Raw genomic sequence first — 19,619 nt, 5'->3', positions numbered from 1 at the left:
AGTGCAGACAGTTATTACTGCATCACGGTAATTTCCATGGCTGTAATGCTGGACTAATTGCTAGAGTAAATACTACCTCTGCATCGGTCTACAATATTTCCTGAATGGAAGTGTGAACGGTACGTGCCTCTAGTCTTTCCCCACAGTTTTAGTCTCTAATTCTCCTTGCCACCATATTGAATTTGAAGAGAGCTTGTTTAAGTTTAATTTAGTTTTTGTTTAGTTACATTTATTTGCACCAAAGAAAGCAAGTGATAAACAACAATACAGATTGAAAAAAAGGAGGTTGGAAGCCCAAGGGCTGGCTTTACAATCAGTACAAACATAAAAAAAGGTTTGTTAAAACAGAAAACAAAACCTACTAATTATAAATGTATAAATGAATTGATCAGTAATCACAAACTATTTGTTTTGTTTAAATGTGTGTGTGTGTGCAAATGTGTGTGTGTGTGTGCAAATGTGTGTGTGTGTGTGCAAATGTGTGTGGGAGAGTTAGTCTTCATGGAGGAGATTACTTACAGTCTGACCCTCAGTCTTAACACTTTTTTGGTTACTACATGATTCCATATGTGTTATTTCATAGTTTTGATGTTTCACTATTATTCTTCAATTGTATAAAATAGTAAAAAATAAAGAAAAACCCTTGAATGAGTAGGTGTTCTAAAACTTTTGACCAGTAGTGTAGATGGATTTCAGAATTAAGCTGGAAGAATCCATTGAAGGGTTTAGGTAAACTATCTGGGAGGGGTATTTGTAGATGAAAGTTCATAATTGCCGCACATTAACATCGTAAATAGACAAGATATTGAGTTTCTTAAACAAAGGTGCAGATGGAGCCAGGTAATTAGAGGAGGTGGCTAGTCTTGCACATTTCTTCTGTATGATGAGTAATTTGTGTAGGTAGGAGGCATATGTACTGCGGTTGGAGGAATATTGATTGTTCCCAATAGAATGTTAATAAAATCCAGGGTGCTTTTTATAGCCATTAGTAATGATTATTTATCCACTTGGATGCATTGTATTACATCTGGGAGGTTATTGAGCTGACACTGAGATACTAATCAATGAAAGCATTAATAGCCCTGTTTGTCCTGTGCCTTCTCACTCCCCCAGAGCCAAAAGCTTTGACCTAGGAACTCACGAGTTGTTCAGATGGACAATTATGTTTTTTCATCGTCATGTGGGTTGTCATGAGAACGGCCTTTCCCTAGAAGACAATAACATTGAAATAGGCCCAAGAGCAGATCATTATACAGAAGACTTGAGTTAGGAAAAGAAAGCCTAACATACAATTGAAAAAGCAACTTCAGGTTTTACTTGAAAATACTAATCAAAAAATAAATATACCTGTATCTTTGTATTGGATTACATGGATATAGAACTCCACCCTTAGTTTCTAGAGTTGGGCTCTCAAGTTCAACTAGATGCCAAATAAAGCCAGTGACAACACAAGGCTTTTATGGCATTGTGATGGTTGAAACTTAAGATGACGAACCCAGTTATAAAACAGTTGTGTTTAAGTGCCCTCTGGGTGCTAGGGCATGGGCTAGGTTTGTGAGCCAGAGCTCTGGTATCTAATGGGTAGGGCATGGGGTATAAATTATCTGCTGTGACATGTGCTGGGGGCCAGATATCCTAGTGGTCAGAAAAGTGTCTGATCCTGTGGAAGACAGAGCGGTCATGTTTCCTTTGTGTTGTTGGAGTCATATGTCTGCTAGACCTCAGGCCTCATGACGTCCCACTGTATCGGAAATGGTGTATCCATGTATGGGACATGATGAATGTTTTTGAATGTTTTTGTCAATGGGACTAGAACTGATTACAGTTGTCAACAGATTGTGTTTCCACCTGCCCCATAGGGTTAGGGTTAGGGTTAGAGTTAGGGTTAGGATTAGAGTTAGGATTAGAGTTAGGATTAGAGTTAGGGTTAGAGTTAGAGTTAGGGCTAGGATTAGAGTTAGGGTTAGAGTTAGGGTTAGGATTAGAGTTAGAGATAGAGTTAGGGTTAGGATCAGAGTTAGAGTTAGAGATAGAGTTAGGGTTTCATAGGCCGGGATGGAAACTAGAAGTTGATCACAATAACCTTCAGCAAACTTCTGCCCAAAACAGATCAAATGAATAGATAAGACAAATAGACATGTGTTATGTATAGAGCCAACCACATGATATTTCCTGTGTTCAGTTTCAGTCAATATGGATGCTGTTTGATGTAATGTGGTGGATCATTGTGTCAGATAACTGATATGATAGAGAATCTGAACTAGGTCGTGGTATTGCATTCACCTCTATGTCTTCTAGTGAGGAAAAGGAATGGCATTGTTACATAAAGAGACATTTCTCTCTTTGCTGTTGCCTGGCCTCTCAGTGTGCTGTATGGTAGGTAGTTAATTCTGTGTGTGTATGAGGCTCCTGGGTGTACGTATGTGCGTGTGCATATCTCGGTGTGTGTGTCTGTGTGTGTGCCCCCTGTGAAGTAATTGTGCTTGAATCCTGCTCATACAGAGGCAGGGCACTCATTGTACACTTCAAATAACAGGGCTTGAGTACTGACAGTTTTGGCCCAGTGGAGATTTGTCAAGGTTATACATTATTCTGCAGTTTTCATATGGTAATCGTTTCCGAACTTGTTTTTCAAACAGAGTTGTTTTAATGAATAAAGTAGTCATTCATTGTCTGCTTCTGGATGGAATGTGACAGCCTCTACTGTTTACAGATGTAGGATCTTAATTTGAGCCAGTTTGCTTCAGCAGGAAAATAATAATTAATGGACATTTTGTAGGGATTGATACATTTTTCATAAAGGAAAATCAAGTCTGAAAATTTCAAATTGTAAATTACAAACTTCAGAAGCATTTTTTTAAACCTCAAATACACTACAAGTTTTAAATGTCCTGCATTGCAGGAAAGTTATCCTGCAACAGGGTGATCAAATTAAGATCCTACATCTGTAGGTGGCTTAATTGACCATAGAGGTTGAAGGGTAGAGAGGAGAAAGGACGAGGATACTTCATTATAGCCCACGCTTCACTGACATTTCTAGTTCATATAAAACCCATTATTTTATTGGTAAACACAAGAACAAGAGATGGCTTCCACTGAACTTCCCTCTCTTAATGAGGATCGTGTCAAGAATTATCATCATTATAAGTACATTTCTGTTGAGTTCATATTTACTGTACACAGTAGCCATTACAATGACGGGGTTGAGGAACATTTGACAATGCGTTTTTTTGTGCCGTTTATAAAAGCCTTGTAAATGAGTGTGTGTTCTTCATCAAGGCAGACATCAGCTGTTTACGTGAGATTTCCTAATCAATGTTATTAAGTCATTTTCCTGAAACCGAGAACACTGAGTGACCCCATTAGGTTTTGTTTATAACACTGATTCCAAAGTGGATGGTTGTCGTAGTTGTATATGTCTATGGGAGATGTCTATGTCAGATTAAAGCTATTCTGTAATGGCTGCAGAGACCAACTAAAATGCAAGGTGCAAGGCCACAGGAAGACTGGCAGTCCTCCTCCTTCCATCTGTCTCAACCAGGAGGTGGCCTGTATTCAAAGATGGCGACCGGTGATACTAGGTTTTCCATTATTTGGGTTAGCGGCACCCAATCTCTGTAGCTATTTTAAGGCACCCATGAACTTCCAATGCTGTGGGAACATTGAGTCATTGATGTATGGCAGCCAGCTCTGACTGTGGGGACCCACAAAGTAGTGGTTTCACCTTCATATTACATGTGAATCATGGCCAAAACGTTTAAATTACACCCTCAACTTCATGTGGCCTTCTCAACTTTTTTACTCAAGAACTCTTGTTGAGTTTGATCATTTGATAATGTTGAATTGTATGCACTCAGAATCTACATAACTCTCTCTCTTTATATTCAGGATGGTATTTCTCTGGCGTGTTGACTAAAACTAGGATAAAATGCTCACTGACTGACCAATGGTGCATTAAATAGCCTGCCTGAGCACGGTTGATTATGAATAACTAAACCGTATGGCATCACTTACCGTGAAGAAAAGTATTTCTCACCGAGTGTTTTTACTTGTCAGTGATTTAGAAATTCTGTAATGAATTTTACAGAGGTTTATTTCCCTCAGAGTGCTACACAAAGGCCTGGAGTGTGGCATCGTTTTGGGTGATTCCACTGGCAGGAGAGTTAGCCTAGCGACAGTACCAGCGACATTTCCACAGTGGGAAGCCAGCTCTGGTGGAAGAGACCTCATGTCCAGATTTGGCCTGCATTCCAGACACTCCAGTTTAAGCCAATGGTCAGTCTGAACTATCTGGCCAGAGGTTAAAGAAGCGAGGGAATGAATCAAGGTTAGTCCTTGGGTCAGTTAGCATGTGGGTGTGGGTGGCTGTACATAATGCCTGTATAAAAGTCATCTATATGAGAAAGAAGAATCATATTTCAAGGTCAACCCTGTGGTGTTATAGATATTGCTATAGTGGATATGCATATTGAGGAAATATGTTTTATGGGGAACAGACTGATGATAAACTGCTCATGAGGCTATTTTGGATATTGTAGTAGGACTGTTCGTGGGAGTATCTGGAGAATCTACAGAGATAAATGAGGCTGCTGCATTGTAGCAAAATGATGTCTGAAATGTACAATACCAATAAGAAGGATGCAGCACAACAACAAATATGGTCAAGCTTGAACGTAGAGTAATGGCTAGTAAGACATTCAGTGAATCCCAAACCATCCCCTTGCCCCTTCCAACTCGCTCGGAGGGCCCTCCGTTGTCACGTGTTGCTGATGGAAACTCTGAGGGTGACTTCCAGAGAGTGTCGAGGGGATCAATACACCGTTCAACGTCGGGAAACACTCGTGACTTGAATGAGGCAATTCATGTTCCACATTTAAATAATAAAATAAGCTTGACACTGAAAAGAACAAATTCCCCCCGTCCTTTTACAAGATAGAAGCCTCAGTAACAGTTAAACATTTAATTTGGGAGGTATTCCATCTGTTACGTGTGTCAAACCTCAAAATCAGTGCACGTGTCATATAATTAGGCACACCTCCCCATTATTTTTCTATTAAATTGCGCAAACTCCAAACATATCACGGTGCGTGTTGTGATACCACTTCTCTCTGGAGCCTGCAGCCTTGATGGCTTGGTCGAAGTGGCTATCAGAGGGTCTAGGTTTGACGTCAAATGGCCATAAAAGCTGTAGATGAAAGACCACATCAGTTTTACTCACTCTACACATCACATTATTTGTCTCGTCCATGTTGTCCATCTGCAGGCTACGTCCAACAACACTTGTGGCTTTGCTTATTCAGATCATGATTTTAAGACAGTGTTGTTGTTGTTAGTGTGACTTGGTGATTGGTGGGGAAGTCCTCTGTAACGGACCTGGAAAGCCAACGTGAGACATGGCAACACAAACAAGGTATAGCATTTCATAACCTAGTGTAACTATGGTAACCAGACATATGCTGACCATGTCGTAGACTAGAAGACCTCAGGATGCACTGTTTGACATCACTAGCGGATGACAGTTAGGCTCCATAGGCATAACGGAGGTTATATGCGTGGACTGTTTGGGGGTCCCTCTATTCATTGGCCATGTCACCCCATGGGGGTTGGCTAATTGGTCGCCCCGGCTAGCTCCTTTTTGTTCACAAAGGCGTCGGACCCCATCCGTGGCGGTGGAGGGATTTAGAGAAGGGCCACATGGGGGAAGAGGGAAGCAGGTTTCCCATACAAAGCTCTGCTGGGAATAGCCCGAGCCGAAGGGGGTCTTGCCGGTTTGGGGGAACAGATCCTGACAGTTGTTGGCCTCCACAAGTTATCCCTGACCCACATAGCCACCCATGTGTGAGCCGTTTCTTTACAGAGCTCCTCTCTCTTGAAACATTGAATTATGGGTGTTCCTGAATCTCCCTCCTTGTTTCTCCACTGGGAGCCAGAGGAGGCCCCATGTAGGCTGACATTGTTCCCCCCGACCCATGGACAATGAACTAGTTGGCTCCGCCAAGCAGAAGAGTGCTTCACTCAGGGAGAGAGTATTGATTATTCCTTACGCTGAATGTCTTCAGCTGCGCTAGGATACAGGGAGAAGTCGTTATTGCTCCTGAATCATGGAATCATTGACGTTAGTGGGTCTTTAACATACTCTATATTGATTACGCTGGGAGAAGAATAGCATGTTTTCTGAGGATAATGTGTTAATTAGCACCTGGTGTCTGAAAGCACAGTTAGAGACATTGCACTGCTGGGTAATGCAACGCTAGCAGCTCCAAGAAGGGAATTGAATGAGAAAAAGGTTCATGTTACTACTGCTGATTTTATGCCTTATGCTTTTTCATCCGTTTAGGAGTCATTGCTTTTTTTGTGTGAAGAAGCTGAAGACGTAGTCTTGATACTTCATCTTAAAGGCATAAAGACTATGAATGAATGAAATGTGAGCAATGAGTAGGTCATGGATCATTTAGAATTTCCCTCTTCTCCATTTGGCCATGATTAGTGTTCAATCTGAACGGTCTGAAAACATATCATTTGTGAACGACTCTAGTAAATCAAGTGTCAACACATACCCCCTCAACCGCCTCACCACACACACACACACACACACACACACACACACACACACACACACACACACACACACACACACACACACACACACACACACACACACACACACACGCACTGGACAACACTGCAAGAAAATGTACGGGTTCCACTCTGGCTGTACATCTGTGGGCTGACTCCTTGAAGAAGTCAGTCACTCTTTTGATGTTGCAAAACATTGACAGACAGATAAAAGTGGACATTGAATGATAAAGGCTGTTTGATTTCTACAATAGTCTAAATGTTTTTTGGGGGTTATGTTTTGGGGGTTATGTTTTGGGGGTTATGTTTTTAAGGGTTATGTTTTTAAGGGTTATGTTTTAAAGGGTTATGTTTTTAAGGGTTATGTTTTAAAGGGTTATGTTTTAAAGGGTTATGTTTTTTAAGTGTTATGTTTTTAAGGGTTATGTTTTTAAGGGTTATGTTTTTGGGGGTTATGTTTTTGGGGGTTATGTTTTTTAAAGGTTATGTTTTTGGGGGTTATGTTTTTTAAGGGTTATGTTTTGGGGGGTTATGTTTTTGGGGGTTATGTTTTTGGGGGTTATGTTTTTAAGGGTTATGTTTTTAAGGGTTATGTTTTTGGGGGTTATGTTTTTTAAGGGTTATGTTTTTGGGGGTTATGTTTTTTAAGGGTTATGTTTTGGGGGGTTATGTTTTTGGGAGTTATGGGAAGATCAAATCATTTATAAAGGACAGTAAATAGATGGTATCACTCTTATCGCAAAGAAGCATAGAAGGGCCTTTTTGCTTTTTAAAATACATTTGTTTTCAGTGAAAATAGGAGGTATAAAAAAAAAACAGGCTATCATCACAAACACTTTTTCACCTAGGAGGATCTTGCCCTACTGTTCCTTTCCCAGAACACACTCACATAGAGCGCACACATATTCAAACATTCGCCTGTGCATGCACGCACACACACACACATACCCACACACACACACACACACACACACACACACACACACACACACACACACACACACACACACACACACACACACACACACACACACACACACACACACACACACACACACACACACAGTAGCATGTCATCAAAGGCTTAGAATTAAGCTGTGTGTATGCTGCTTCCCCTTCAGTGGAGCCCATTTTTGGGGAGGAAACCACATGAAACATTCTGAGCCCTCCCACTCCTACTCGGCAGCCATTATAAGATTAGACAACTTTACTGGATCTTATAATCAGGGATGTCAGGCCCAGATGAAATGCCCAACAAAATGCTTTTTGATATCGCACAAGAAGCCAGAGCCATATGCAGGTCATTACAGACCCTCAAAACCAGCTGCCGATTCCAGACCTGACTGAAACTCAAGCATAAATTACCATATCATTACCATATCAGAGATCAAGACTGGTCTGACATCACTTTTTCAAATTACTCAGAAAGGTTGTTAAAATGCTAATTCAACAAAATGGCTAAACCCTCCGAGAGGGATACAGTTTCAAAAAATTTGCTAACAATTCCTTACCTCGTCTTCAGGGCGAGCGATGTAAACTAGAGGAATTGACTGTGCTATTCCTCTTTACCCTGTACGAAAAGCTGGCTAAGCTTCATAATCTTGTAATTACAAGGTTGCTAGTGGAAATAAGCCATTGAAGGTTCATGTCCTTCCTAACACAATTAAGTGAATATTCTGAAGTCTGTCCTTTTTGTGGAGAAGGAGCTTATAGAGATGAATGTTGTGTTTTTATCATCAATTACCTTTTTCATGGCGAGCTAACTGAGCTGTTTGTTGACTCAAAAGTTTGTTTTCCGTGTTCTAATATTTGATTTATTCTGATTATGTTTTGTAATGTTGATGAATTATGCAACATTCTCTATATCGCTTTTGGCAAATTCATATTATGTCATTTTGTTTTTGCCTCGAGCACTTGCTATACAAGTTAGTCAGTTCTATACTGAACAGTGTAAGGGAAAAAAAACATAGTATTTCTCAAGCTCTGACACTCAGATGTTGCCGCCAAAGTGGCACCACAGTGGCAAGCGTTAGAATGACATCATCAGTAGTGGACAGATCCTGGGAAGGTTCACTGGCAGGGCTGTTCAGAGCTACTGTATATCGTGGCAGGATAAAGGCAAATGGGAATCCAGCAGGGAGGCCGGGGAGGGAGTTGGCGCTGACTGGAGCAGGGAGTGCTCTGAGGTCATGCCATAGGGGCCATCCCGTGGGGCCCACCCTGAATGCACTGGCAGCCATCCTCACCACTGTAGGGGGAATGCCAGATAGCTGGGTCCTGGAGACGCCGCCGCAAGCCTTGTCCAATGAATGGCTGCATGTTAACTATTTCCTCTCTCCCTCTCCTCGGCCTGATTATGAACAGGGTGACGGGGGTAGTGGAGCTCTCAGGGAGTTCCTGTGTAGTGTGGTAGAGGGTAGCAGGATGTAAGGAATGTGTCCTCTCAATCAGGTGTTTAGAAAGGTTGTCTTTACAGGTTAGGGTAACACTTTCTATGAGCCTCCTGTGTGAGATGCATTGTGAATGCGTTTATAATGTATTCTATTACAGACATTAAACCAAGATATTGAACCAAATCTGGATAGGAATATGATTCTCCTTTCCTCTGAGTAAATGACAGTAACATGCACAACGTTGTACGGACTTGTGTTAATTGAACTCAGACTTTTCTGGTATTTATTTTATTTGCACTTCCACGCTTCCATGTTTCAGTGTGTCTCATTGTTTGGCGGTAAGTAAACATGAGTGTATAGACAGTATGTCCCATGTGTCCCGTCCCCCTCCTCCTCCCAGTTATAGAAGCACATTCCCAGTGATCTCGTTCGTTCATGCCATCGGAGCAGTGTAATGAGTTGTAAACAGCAGCAGCCCCGCTGGCTGTATTTCATTACACTTTTGGCATGGTTGTACGGGCGTTTTGATTGGAGCTGCTCTCAATGAGCTTATGTCAGACCTTGATTAGATGGAGAGCTTGCCGGGCAGCTAAAATAGTTGATCTGTTTCCCGCCCACCCCTCCGCAGTAGCTTACTGCTGAGGCCCGCCCGCTAGATTATTTTCTTTTGTCCACTCCTTGCTGCCTCTCATCACAGTGGCTACTGTTTCCATTTCCTTTGATATAGCCATCTAATAGGGCCATAAGACATAGCCATATGTTGCAAATCCACTCCTAGACTGGAGGACTTCTCCACCGTAGTTATTTTCTCTCAGTCGCTACACCATGCCAATAGAATGCATCACGTCAATGTGCCACGACAGACTTTACAGAGGCATTATTTCGAAAGCCTGTCTTCATGAAGGTATGAAATGTTTGAGAATGCCGCTCTGAATGAGTTTTCATAAAACTGACAATTATCACCTAGAGAGTGGCAGAGGGTTAGTTCTAAATATGAAATGTTAATTAATTCTGACTTTTACGGAGGTGACCTAATCTTGTACAGTTGAATGAAGAGCAGCTGCTTTGATTTTCAGTGCTGGCTAGAGGGGGATTCTGTTCCCACCAGATAGAGACACGTCTAGAGTAAAGCTTTCACTAATCCCCTCAATGAGCCACTCCAAAGAGGATTCACCTGAAATGCTCAATACTGAACTGTGGTCCTGCATTGCTTAACATTTTCATGCAGTGACTACTCCCCCCCCCCCCCCCCCCCCCCCCCCCCCCCCCCCACCAAAAAAAAGAAGAAAACAGTTCTATTGGAAATAGTTTTCACTGTGTCCCAAATTGTTGTCTGCCTCTCTTTCTTTCAACATCACCCTCTTTAATAGGAAAGTAATTCACGTCAATCAAAGTGGAGTAGGATATCTCCTACATTAAATCAAATTAAGTGTATTTAGTTTGGCCTTAAAGCAGTCATAATATTTGGATAGTACAAGAATAATGTGTTTCTAAAGCTGACAGGTAAAATATGTAATGTTAACAAAAGATATGCATTGCTATGCAAATACCCCTTCACTATTGCTCAGTATGTTCAAAGCCCCAGAAAGAAAATAACTGGTAACCCCAGAGGAGTACTCAAAGCCAGCGTGAGTAAAAGACTTGGGCAGGGTATTAGGCCGTAGTATTGTCTGCCATGGGGGCTGATTGTCTCCAGTATTAAATGCAGAAACAGTTAAATGGTTTAAGGCAGAGGATGAGCAGGCTTATGGTCTTAAGTCTTAGTGCCTGACACCGCCAGTAAAGCAGACAGATTTCATTGTTACTGCAAGTAATTGCTATCTGAACTCCTGGATACGAGACTTGTCCTTGGGTTAAGCATGATGGTGGTATGATGGGGGTGGTGGTTGTATAGGTAGCGGTTGTAGACTGTAGGTGGCGGTTGTGTAGGTAGGTGGGGGTTGTATACTGTAGGTAGTGGTTATATAGGTGGTGGTTGTAAACTGTAGTGGTTGTATAGGTAGATGATGTAAACTGTAGTGGTTGTATACTGTAGTGGTTGTATACTGTAGTGGTTGTATAGGTACAGGTTGTGTAGGTGGTGGTTGTATACTGTAGTTGGTGGTTGTATAGGTAGTCAACCCACTGTTCCTAGGCCGTCATTGAAAATAAGAATTTGTTCTTAACTGACTTGCCTAGTAAAATAAAGGTAAAATAAAATAGGTAGTGGTTTTATAGGTAGTTGTTGTATAGGTTGTGGTTGTATACTGTAGGTGGTGGTTGTATAGGTTGTGGTTGTATACTGTAGGTGGTGGTTGTATAGGTTGTGGTTGTATACTGTAGGTGGTGGTTGTATACTGTAGTTGGTGGTTGTATAGGTAGTCAACCCACTGTTCCTAGGCCGTCATTGAAAATAAGAATTTGTTCTTAACTGACTTGCCTAGTAAAATAAAGGTAAAATAAAATAGGTAGTGGTTTTATAGGTAGTTGTTGTATAGGTTGTGGTTGTATACTGTAGGTGGTGGTTGTATAGGTTGTGGTTGTATACTGTAGGTGGTGGTTGTATAGGTTGTGGTTGTATACTGTAGGTGGTGGTTGTATACTGTAGGTGGTGGTTGTACAGGTGGTGGTTGTATAGGTAGATGATGTATACTGTAGTGGTTGTATTGGTAGTGGTTGTGTAGGTGGTGGTTGTATACTGAGGGGGGTGGTTGTATAGGTGGTTGTGTAGGGGGTAGTTGTTGTATAGATGATGGTTGTATAGGTGGTGGTTATGTACTGTAGGTTGTGGTTGTATATGTTGTGGTTGTACAGGTGGTGGCTGTATACTGTAGGTGATGGTTGTATAGGTGGTGCCTGTATAAGTGGTGGTTGTATACTGTAGGGGATGGTTGTATAGGTTGTGGTTGTATACTGTAGGTGGTGGTTGTATAGGTTGTGGTTGTATACTGTAGGTGGTGGTTGTATACTGTAGGTGGTGGTTGTATACTGTAGGGGATGGTTGAATAGGTTGTGGTTGTATACTGTAGGTGGTGGTTGTATAGGCGGGGTCTGTATAAGTGGTGGTTGTATAGGTTGTGGTTGCATACTGTAGGTGATGGTTGTACAGGTGGTTGTATAGGTAGATGATGTATACTGTAGTGGTTGTATAGTGTAGGTGGTGGTTGTGTAGGTGGTAGTTGTAGTATAGATGATGGTTATGTAGGTTTTGGTTGTATATGTTGTGTTTGAATAGGTGGTGGTTGTATTGGTGGTGGTTGTATACTGTAGGTGGTGGTTGTATATGTAGTGGTTGTATACTGTAGGTTGTGGTTGTGTAGGTAGTGATTGTATATGTGGTGGTTATATTGGTGGTTGTTGTATACTGTAGGTTGTGGTTGTGTAGGTGGTAGTTGTTGTATAGATGATGGTTGTGTAGGTTGTGGTTGTATACTGTAGGTTGTGGTTGTGTGGTGGTGGTTGTATACTGTAGGTGGTGGTCATGTTCTGTTATAATCTCCACCCGGCACAGCCAGAAGAGGACTGGCCACCCCTCATAGCCTGGTTCCTCTCTAGGTTTCTTCCTAAGTTCCTGCCTTTCTAGGGAGTTTTTCCTTGCCACCGTGCTTCTACACCTGCAATTTCTTGCTGTTTGTGGTTTTAGGCTGGGTTTCTGTACAGCACTTTGTGACATCGGCTGATGTAAGAAGGTGTTTATAAATAAATTTGATTGATTGACTGATTGATTGATTGGTTATAGAGGTGGTGGATGGATACTGTAGGTGGTTGTTGAATAGGTGATGGTTGTATATGTGGTGGTTGTGTAGGTGGTGGCTGTTTTACCCACAGACTCATTGTGGGAAAGAAAGGATGTCATTTTTCCGAAGCCAGCATTGCAGCAGATAGCAGCAGATAGCAATGACAGCAATGATAGCAGCAGATATCAATGATAGCAGGGGCATGGTTGGTGTTGCCATTAGTTGAGTGGATATTTGAACCTAATCAGTCTCAAAGGGATATGCACTGTGTCTTCAATTCCATTAAGTTGATTTACATTATTCAGCTAACTCATTAATCAACATTTTCTCTGGATTTAAGCTGCCCGTCAACCTGAAACATGCAAAAAGAAAGGGAGAGAGAGAGAGACAAATGGAAACTCTTCCGTCAGAGAGCCTTAGACAAAATAGCCGGGGCCAGGTGCAGTTCACTCAGATTGTGCTCATCTTTGTGGATATTTTATCTGCATGAACAAACCCAGGGCCCAAGCCAGTGTGTTTATCTCAAGGCCCAGATAGGTTAGCCAGCAGTCAGCCAGTGATGATGAATCGCATTGACAGAGGGAATCAGGATTAAATGTTAATGGAAGTCTGCTAGTGGATTTAGCTCCCTATGGAAAAAGATGATGCATTCCACAGGGAAAACAATTTATACCGAAATTTGAATTTGCATTTTGTTTGTTGGCTGTCGGTTCATGGTGGAGATTTATCGGTTAATGATATACACTGAGTATACACTGAGTATACACTGAGTATACACTGAGGATACACTGAGTATACACTGAGGATACACTGAGTATACACTGAGTATACACTGAGTATACACTGAGGATACACTGAGGATACACTGAGTATACACTGAGTATACACTGAGGATACACTGAGTATACACTGAGTATACACCGAGGATACACTGAGGATATGCTGAGTATACACTGAGTATACACTGAGTATACACTGAGTATACACTGAGTATACACCGAGGATACACTGAGGATATGCTGAGGATACATTGAGGATATTGCTGAGGATACACTGGGGATACACTGAGTATACACTGAGTATATACAATGCATCCCACAGTTGTGTCAAGATGGCTGGATATCCTTTGGGTGGTGGACGGTTCTTGATACACACAGGAAACTGTTGAGCATGAAAAACCCAGCAGCGTTGCAGTTCTTGACACCTGGCGCAGACTACCATACCCCGTTCAAAGGCACTTCAATATTTTGTCTTGCCAATTCACCGTCTGAATGGCACACACACAATCCATGTCTCAATTGTCTCAAGGCTTTAAAATACGTCTTTAACCTCTCTCCTCCCCTTCATCTCCATTGATTGAAGTGGATTTAACAAGTCACATATATAAGGGATCATACTGTAGCTTTCACCTGGATTCACCTGTCAGTCTATGTCATGGAAAGAGCAGGTGTTCTTAATGTTTTATATACTCAGTGTACACCAGTGAGATGTGAAGTGTAATATACTGTACCTGTTACCAAGGAAACAGCTATCTGTTAACACATATTTACAACGGTATTGACATGATACTACACAGTAGTTCCATTGTGTGTATCCTTGAGCTGAATGAGCTGAATGCTGGTATGATTACCTACACAGGGCAACATCATATTCATTCACCACGGTTCTCCTGACATCAACTGAGGTAATTTAATCACTGAGCTTTCCCCTATGCGTCTAATGATTGAACAAACTGTTGAGAAAATTGCTGGACTACAGTATCTGTCTATATCTACTAAGTAAGCACGTTTGATGTCCAGTATGTGTCTGGTTTCCATAGGGGACTACTTTTGAAGAGTCTCTCCCTCTTTCTCTGTTTGCGATATCAGAGTACAGTTTGCAGAAGTTGGTTTAAGCTGCTCCAGGCCTGGTGTTTATTTGCTAGCAGGCTGGGTTTCCGTCTGAAAGGAGCGGTAATCCTGGTATTAGACAAACATCATAGAGTGGGGCTGACAGGTTCAGAGTCTCCTCTGCGTCTTCAGACTCAAGGCTGGAAGCTGCAGGTAGAACGCTGACAATCCCCACCTGCAGGAATAGTCTCTTTATCCAAGGAGGATCTCCATCTTTCATCCTCACTCACATAGACTGGTGTGAACCCACAGAATATCTCTCTCTCTCTCTCTCTCTTTCTCTTTCTCTTTCTCTTTCTCTTGCTATTTCTCTCTCTCTCTCTCTGTCTGTCTGTCTGTCTGTCTGTCTGTCTGTCTGTCTGTCTGTCTCTCTCTCTCTCTCTCTCTCTCTCTCTCTCTTTCTGTCTGTCTGTCTGTCTGTCTGTCTGTCTGTCTGTCTGTCTGTCTGTCTGTCTGTCTGTCTGTCTGTCTGTCTGTCTGTCTGTCTGTCTGTCTGTCTGTCTGTCTGTCTGTCTGTCTCTCTCTGTCTGTCTGTCTGTCTGTCTGTCTGTCTGTCTGTCTGTCTGTCTGTCTGTCTGTCTGTCTGTCTGTCTGTCTGTCTCTCTCTGTCTGTCTGTCTGTCTGTCTGTCTGTCTGTCTGTCTGTCTGTCTGTCTGTCTGTCTGTCTGTCTGTCTGTCTGTCTGTCTGTCTGTCTGTCTGTCTGTCTGTCTGTCTCTCATACAGTGTGAGCAGGCAGGAACTCGTAAAAGGGATGTTTAGATCTAGCGGGAGAGGGAGGGAATGGTAAAGATTAAAAAGTCAACCTGAAAGCGTCAGGAAGCTGTTGTATTCACAGTGGGAGCCTGTACGTTTAATCATGCAGGATATCGGCAGTTAAAAAGCGTTTTTTAAATAAAACAAAATAAAAAAATCAGGTTTTTAATGAATGTAACTGTAAAAAAGTGATGCTGTTTCTGTTTGTAAAACTTCTCACATGAAGGCAATATGTTAAATTATACGACGAGTGCAAAAAGTGTTGCGTATGGTGTTGTGAAGATGTCGTGATTGCCAATTATACAGAGTGATTGTAAACTACAACTATTAGTTTTTCTGTCAGTTTACCGATCTTCCCCCCTGCACATTATTTCTCTATGGTTTCAGGCATTTACATATTACTTGCTCCCTTGTGTGTTCCTTGTAAAGCTATCAGACACACCCTTTTCAGCCCCATGTTGGGGGATACTGTATATAGATAGCCATGATCTATTGTTGTGGTGACTGAATTAATGAAACATTTCCATTGGAAAAATTGCATGACACAGCTGATATAGGAAGTTAGCAATCAAAAATGTCCTGTGACACAGCAAGGAAAATTACTTATTGAAGAAACGTCATCCGTCCTTTGGTTGAATCTGTGACGGGGGGAGATATCGTTTATCGGTTCATCCCACTAAACCATCCGTGTGATTGAGATGATGTGAGGGGAGCTCGTATGCCTTGCAGTATTCACTGGTCCAAACCAATGCTCTCTCTGGTTGTTCAGTGCTGTTTAGTTCATGTGATGAAACTGTTCACATCTTAAGAATTGAGATTCAAGCCAGAGGCTGAGGTCCGATATGGGCTGCTGAAGTGTCATGCCAGTCAACAACATGTATTATTAGTGTCACACACTGTTAAGTTTACAACTAGCTGGTGTAGTTAGTCATAGGCAAGGCAACCCAGCATGCAATTAGGCTATGTGCCTCAGGACTTGCACTTGCATTGCATCAGTTTGTCTACAATCCTGTAGAATGTCTGAAGGATTTTCTGTTTTTGAAATCTTTACTTTGTCTGCTTTTCTCCTCTGGCTGTTTTGCAGTGTAGCATATACTTTGCCAGCAGCATACCACCCTGGGGCGGCAGGTAGCCTAGTGGTTAGAGCGTCGGGCCTGTAACTGAAAGGTTGCTAGATTGAATCCCCGAGCTGACAAGGTAAAAATCTGTTGCTCTGCCCTGAACAAGGCACTGTTCCTAGGCCGTCATTGTAAATAAGAATTTGTTCTTAACTGACTGGGCTAGTTAAATACTTTAAAAATATATATATTCCACTGCTGTCTTGCCTCTGAACCTAAGCAGGGTTGGTCCCTGGATGGGAAACCAGATGGTGTTGGAAGGCCAGTAGGTGGCACTCTTTCCCACTGGTCTTAAAAAATATCCCAATTCCCCATGGCAGTGATTGGGGACATTGCCCTGTGTAAGTGTGCTGTCTTTCGGATGGAATATTAAACAGGTGTTTTATGTTTTTCTGCCAATGCGTAATATGCGGTAGGCTATGTATTGTATAACGGCACAATCATAATTTAAATTCTGGGGGGGGGGGGGGGGGGGGGGGGTTCTGGCTTTGGCTCAAAACTCTATGGGTGTTTTGAATCAATCACCCATCGTCCATTTTGTTGTGTTAGGCTTTGAAACAACATCAACAACAACCATGTTTTACTTTGTTTCAAACTACTGTTGAACTTCTTTCTTCAAGTTGATCAAAACAGTGAGGTGAGTTTTAAAAGTATGATGTTGTTTTGATAAATGTTTAATGCGATTTTTGATTGCATTTGCATTGATGTTAGAGTGGTTAGAGGGACAATGGAGACCTGAGTACCAGGCCATTAGGATCTGATGGATGGACAATAGAGCCCTGAGTACCAGGCCATTAGAACCTGATGGAGGGACAATAGAGCCCTGAGTACCAGGCCATTAGGACCTGATGGAGGGACAATAGAGCCCTGAGTACCAGGCCATTAGGACCTGATGGAGGGACAATAGAGCCCTGAGTACCAGGCCATTAGGACCTGATGGAGGGACAATAGAGCCCTGAGTACCAGGCCATTAGGACCTGATGGTAGTTAGTGAGTTGGGTACTAACAAAGTATGTCCAGAGTGCATAAAAGGACATTAACTTGACTCAAGGGTCACATGGAATTTTACTGCGATCATGACTCATGACTGTGGGTGTAGCGGTAATATGGTTGCTGCAACAGCCCTAACTATAACCATCAAATGGTCTTAACCAATAGGAACCAATAAGTTCAGCCCCATATACGGAATCTTAAATGGCTTTTCGCTGTATTGCTAATGGCAATGCACTACGGTTGCGTCTGAGGATGTTGACATGACCAGTGAGCTCTGTGCTGTGATTGGCTTGGCTTGGTTCTAATCAGTTCTAAAGGTGTCTAAAGCATGATATCCAATTAGGTGGAGCCTGGCTAAGTCACAGAGCAGGTGAGGGTCAGGGCAACCTGTACCAGTACAACAGGCTAGGCTGCTCCATTCCCTCTGTACTGTACGGTTTCCTCAGATATAGACACACCAATATTTAACTTTGCACAAGGGTCGGGCAACCCTGATTCTCTATGAAACCATTTTGGTGGTGATGACTCGACAGGGAATGTTGGCATTCAACATGTTACCTGTTGCCTTGTGTAGTAAATTATGATTCATAATGGAATTGGATAAAGGCACGTAGCTAACAGACAACAGAATTCCATTAGGTTCTGTTGTTTTTATTGTGAGGATTGGATGTCCAGTAGTCCAGAGTGGCTTTTAGCCGCCATGCTATCTAATTTCCCCTGGCCAGCCTGTTAGCTCGAGGAGATAAGCATCATGCTTGTTCAGATCAGATTGGCTCTGCGTGAGCAAGCCAGCCATTTACCCTGGTCTGTGGGAGTGCTCATGTAGAAAGGGAATAATCCAAGGTTGAGAATCACAGACAAAAGCCAATATAACACCTATTATAAACAAGAGGGAGTGTGCTAAATGTGTGGTCTCCAGTTTCTCCTCACACACAGATGGATGGAACAACTGCTCACTCACACATCCATACTGAGTACTGTAGCAACCAGTCTGTTAGCAAGACAATTGAATGGGTTAAGGACACGTGGAAGAACTATTAAGGTAATTTGCTTGAATCACTTTTTGTCATCAAGGGTTTTTCTTACAGGAGTTGTACATGTAGATGAAGAGGTATTTCCTCTCAGACTATTACTTTGTTGTCGAGGGCTGAAGGGGATGGCATAAAATCACTCCTTTCCACTCTACAAATCCTTCATGCATTTATACCAGTCAAATGGATACATGTGATCCTGCAACTTTATTGACGTGAAGACTTTTCTCGTTTAGACTTTTGCCTTTGAGGAAAAAGGCCTGTGAATATCTCATTCCCACTGAAAATGCCATTGTTTTATTGATTACTCATTACAATGTATCTACTGCGAGAGCTCCCTACAGCACTAACCCATCCCTCAGATACTCTCCATACCGAAACTCGTTTTGAATTCCATACTTCGTAGACCCAACACTTTCAATGAGACCCACAGCAGTGCTTATTTATTTTGCACTCAACCACACAGCTTGTCTGAACCACACAGCTTGTCTGAACCACACAGCTTGTCTGAACCACACAGCTTGTCTGAACCACACAGCTTGTCTGAACCACACAGCTTGTCTGAACCACACAGCTTGTCGGAACCACACAGCTTGTCTGAACCACACAGCTTGTCTCAACCACACAGCTTGTCTCAGTTGCTCTATTGATTCCTGTTGTATGTTTAATCTGATGAAAGCTCTCAAAAGCAGCCGTTCAAATGATGTGCTGTGCTTGATATTGTTGAGTGATGTCGTAAACTAGTTTGATATTGTTGAGTGATGTCGTAACCTAGTTTGATATTGTTGAGTGACGTCGTAGCCTACGGTGATTTGATATTGTTGAGTGATGTCGTAACCTAGTTTGATATTGTTGAGTGATGTCGTAGCCTACTTTGATATTGTTGAGTGATGTCGTAGCCTATTTTGATATTGTTGAGTGACGTCGTAGCCTACGGTGATTTGATATTGTTGAGTGATGTCGTAACCTAGTTTGATATTGTTGAGTGATGTCGTAGCCTACTTTGATATTGTTGAGTGATGTCGTAGCCTACTTTGATATTGTTGAGTGATGTCGTAGCCTACTTTGATATTGTTGAGTGATGTCGTAGCCTATTTTGATATTGTTGAGTGATGTCGTAACCTACTTTGATATTGTTGAGTGATGTCG

At 42.1% G+C, this 19,619-nt stretch overlaps 1 protein-coding gene across 6 annotated transcripts in view; it reads left to right on the top strand.

The window, feature by feature from the left end:
- LOC110525095 (semaphorin-6A) overlaps positions 1 to 19,619 on the top strand; it is a 92,330-nt gene that overhangs the window by 9,858 nt on the left and 62,853 nt on the right. The window contains exon 1 of one of the 6 annotated variants that reach the window (XM_036979397.1): positions 5,828 to 6,115. The exons of the other annotated variants lie outside the window; for them this stretch is intronic. The gene's annotated coding sequence lies outside the window, so the exon portion shown is untranslated. Of the gene's footprint in view, positions 1 to 5,827; positions 6,116 to 19,619 lie in introns of those variants that run through there. 6 annotated transcript variants of the gene reach the window in all.

Source organism: Oncorhynchus mykiss, chromosome 6, assembly GCF_013265735.2.
Source record: "Oncorhynchus mykiss isolate Arlee chromosome 6, USDA_OmykA_1.1, whole genome shotgun sequence".
Lineage (NCBI taxonomy): Eukaryota > Metazoa > Chordata > Actinopteri > Salmoniformes > Salmonidae > Oncorhynchus > Oncorhynchus mykiss.
This window is presented reverse-complemented; position numbering and strand designations above follow the sequence as displayed.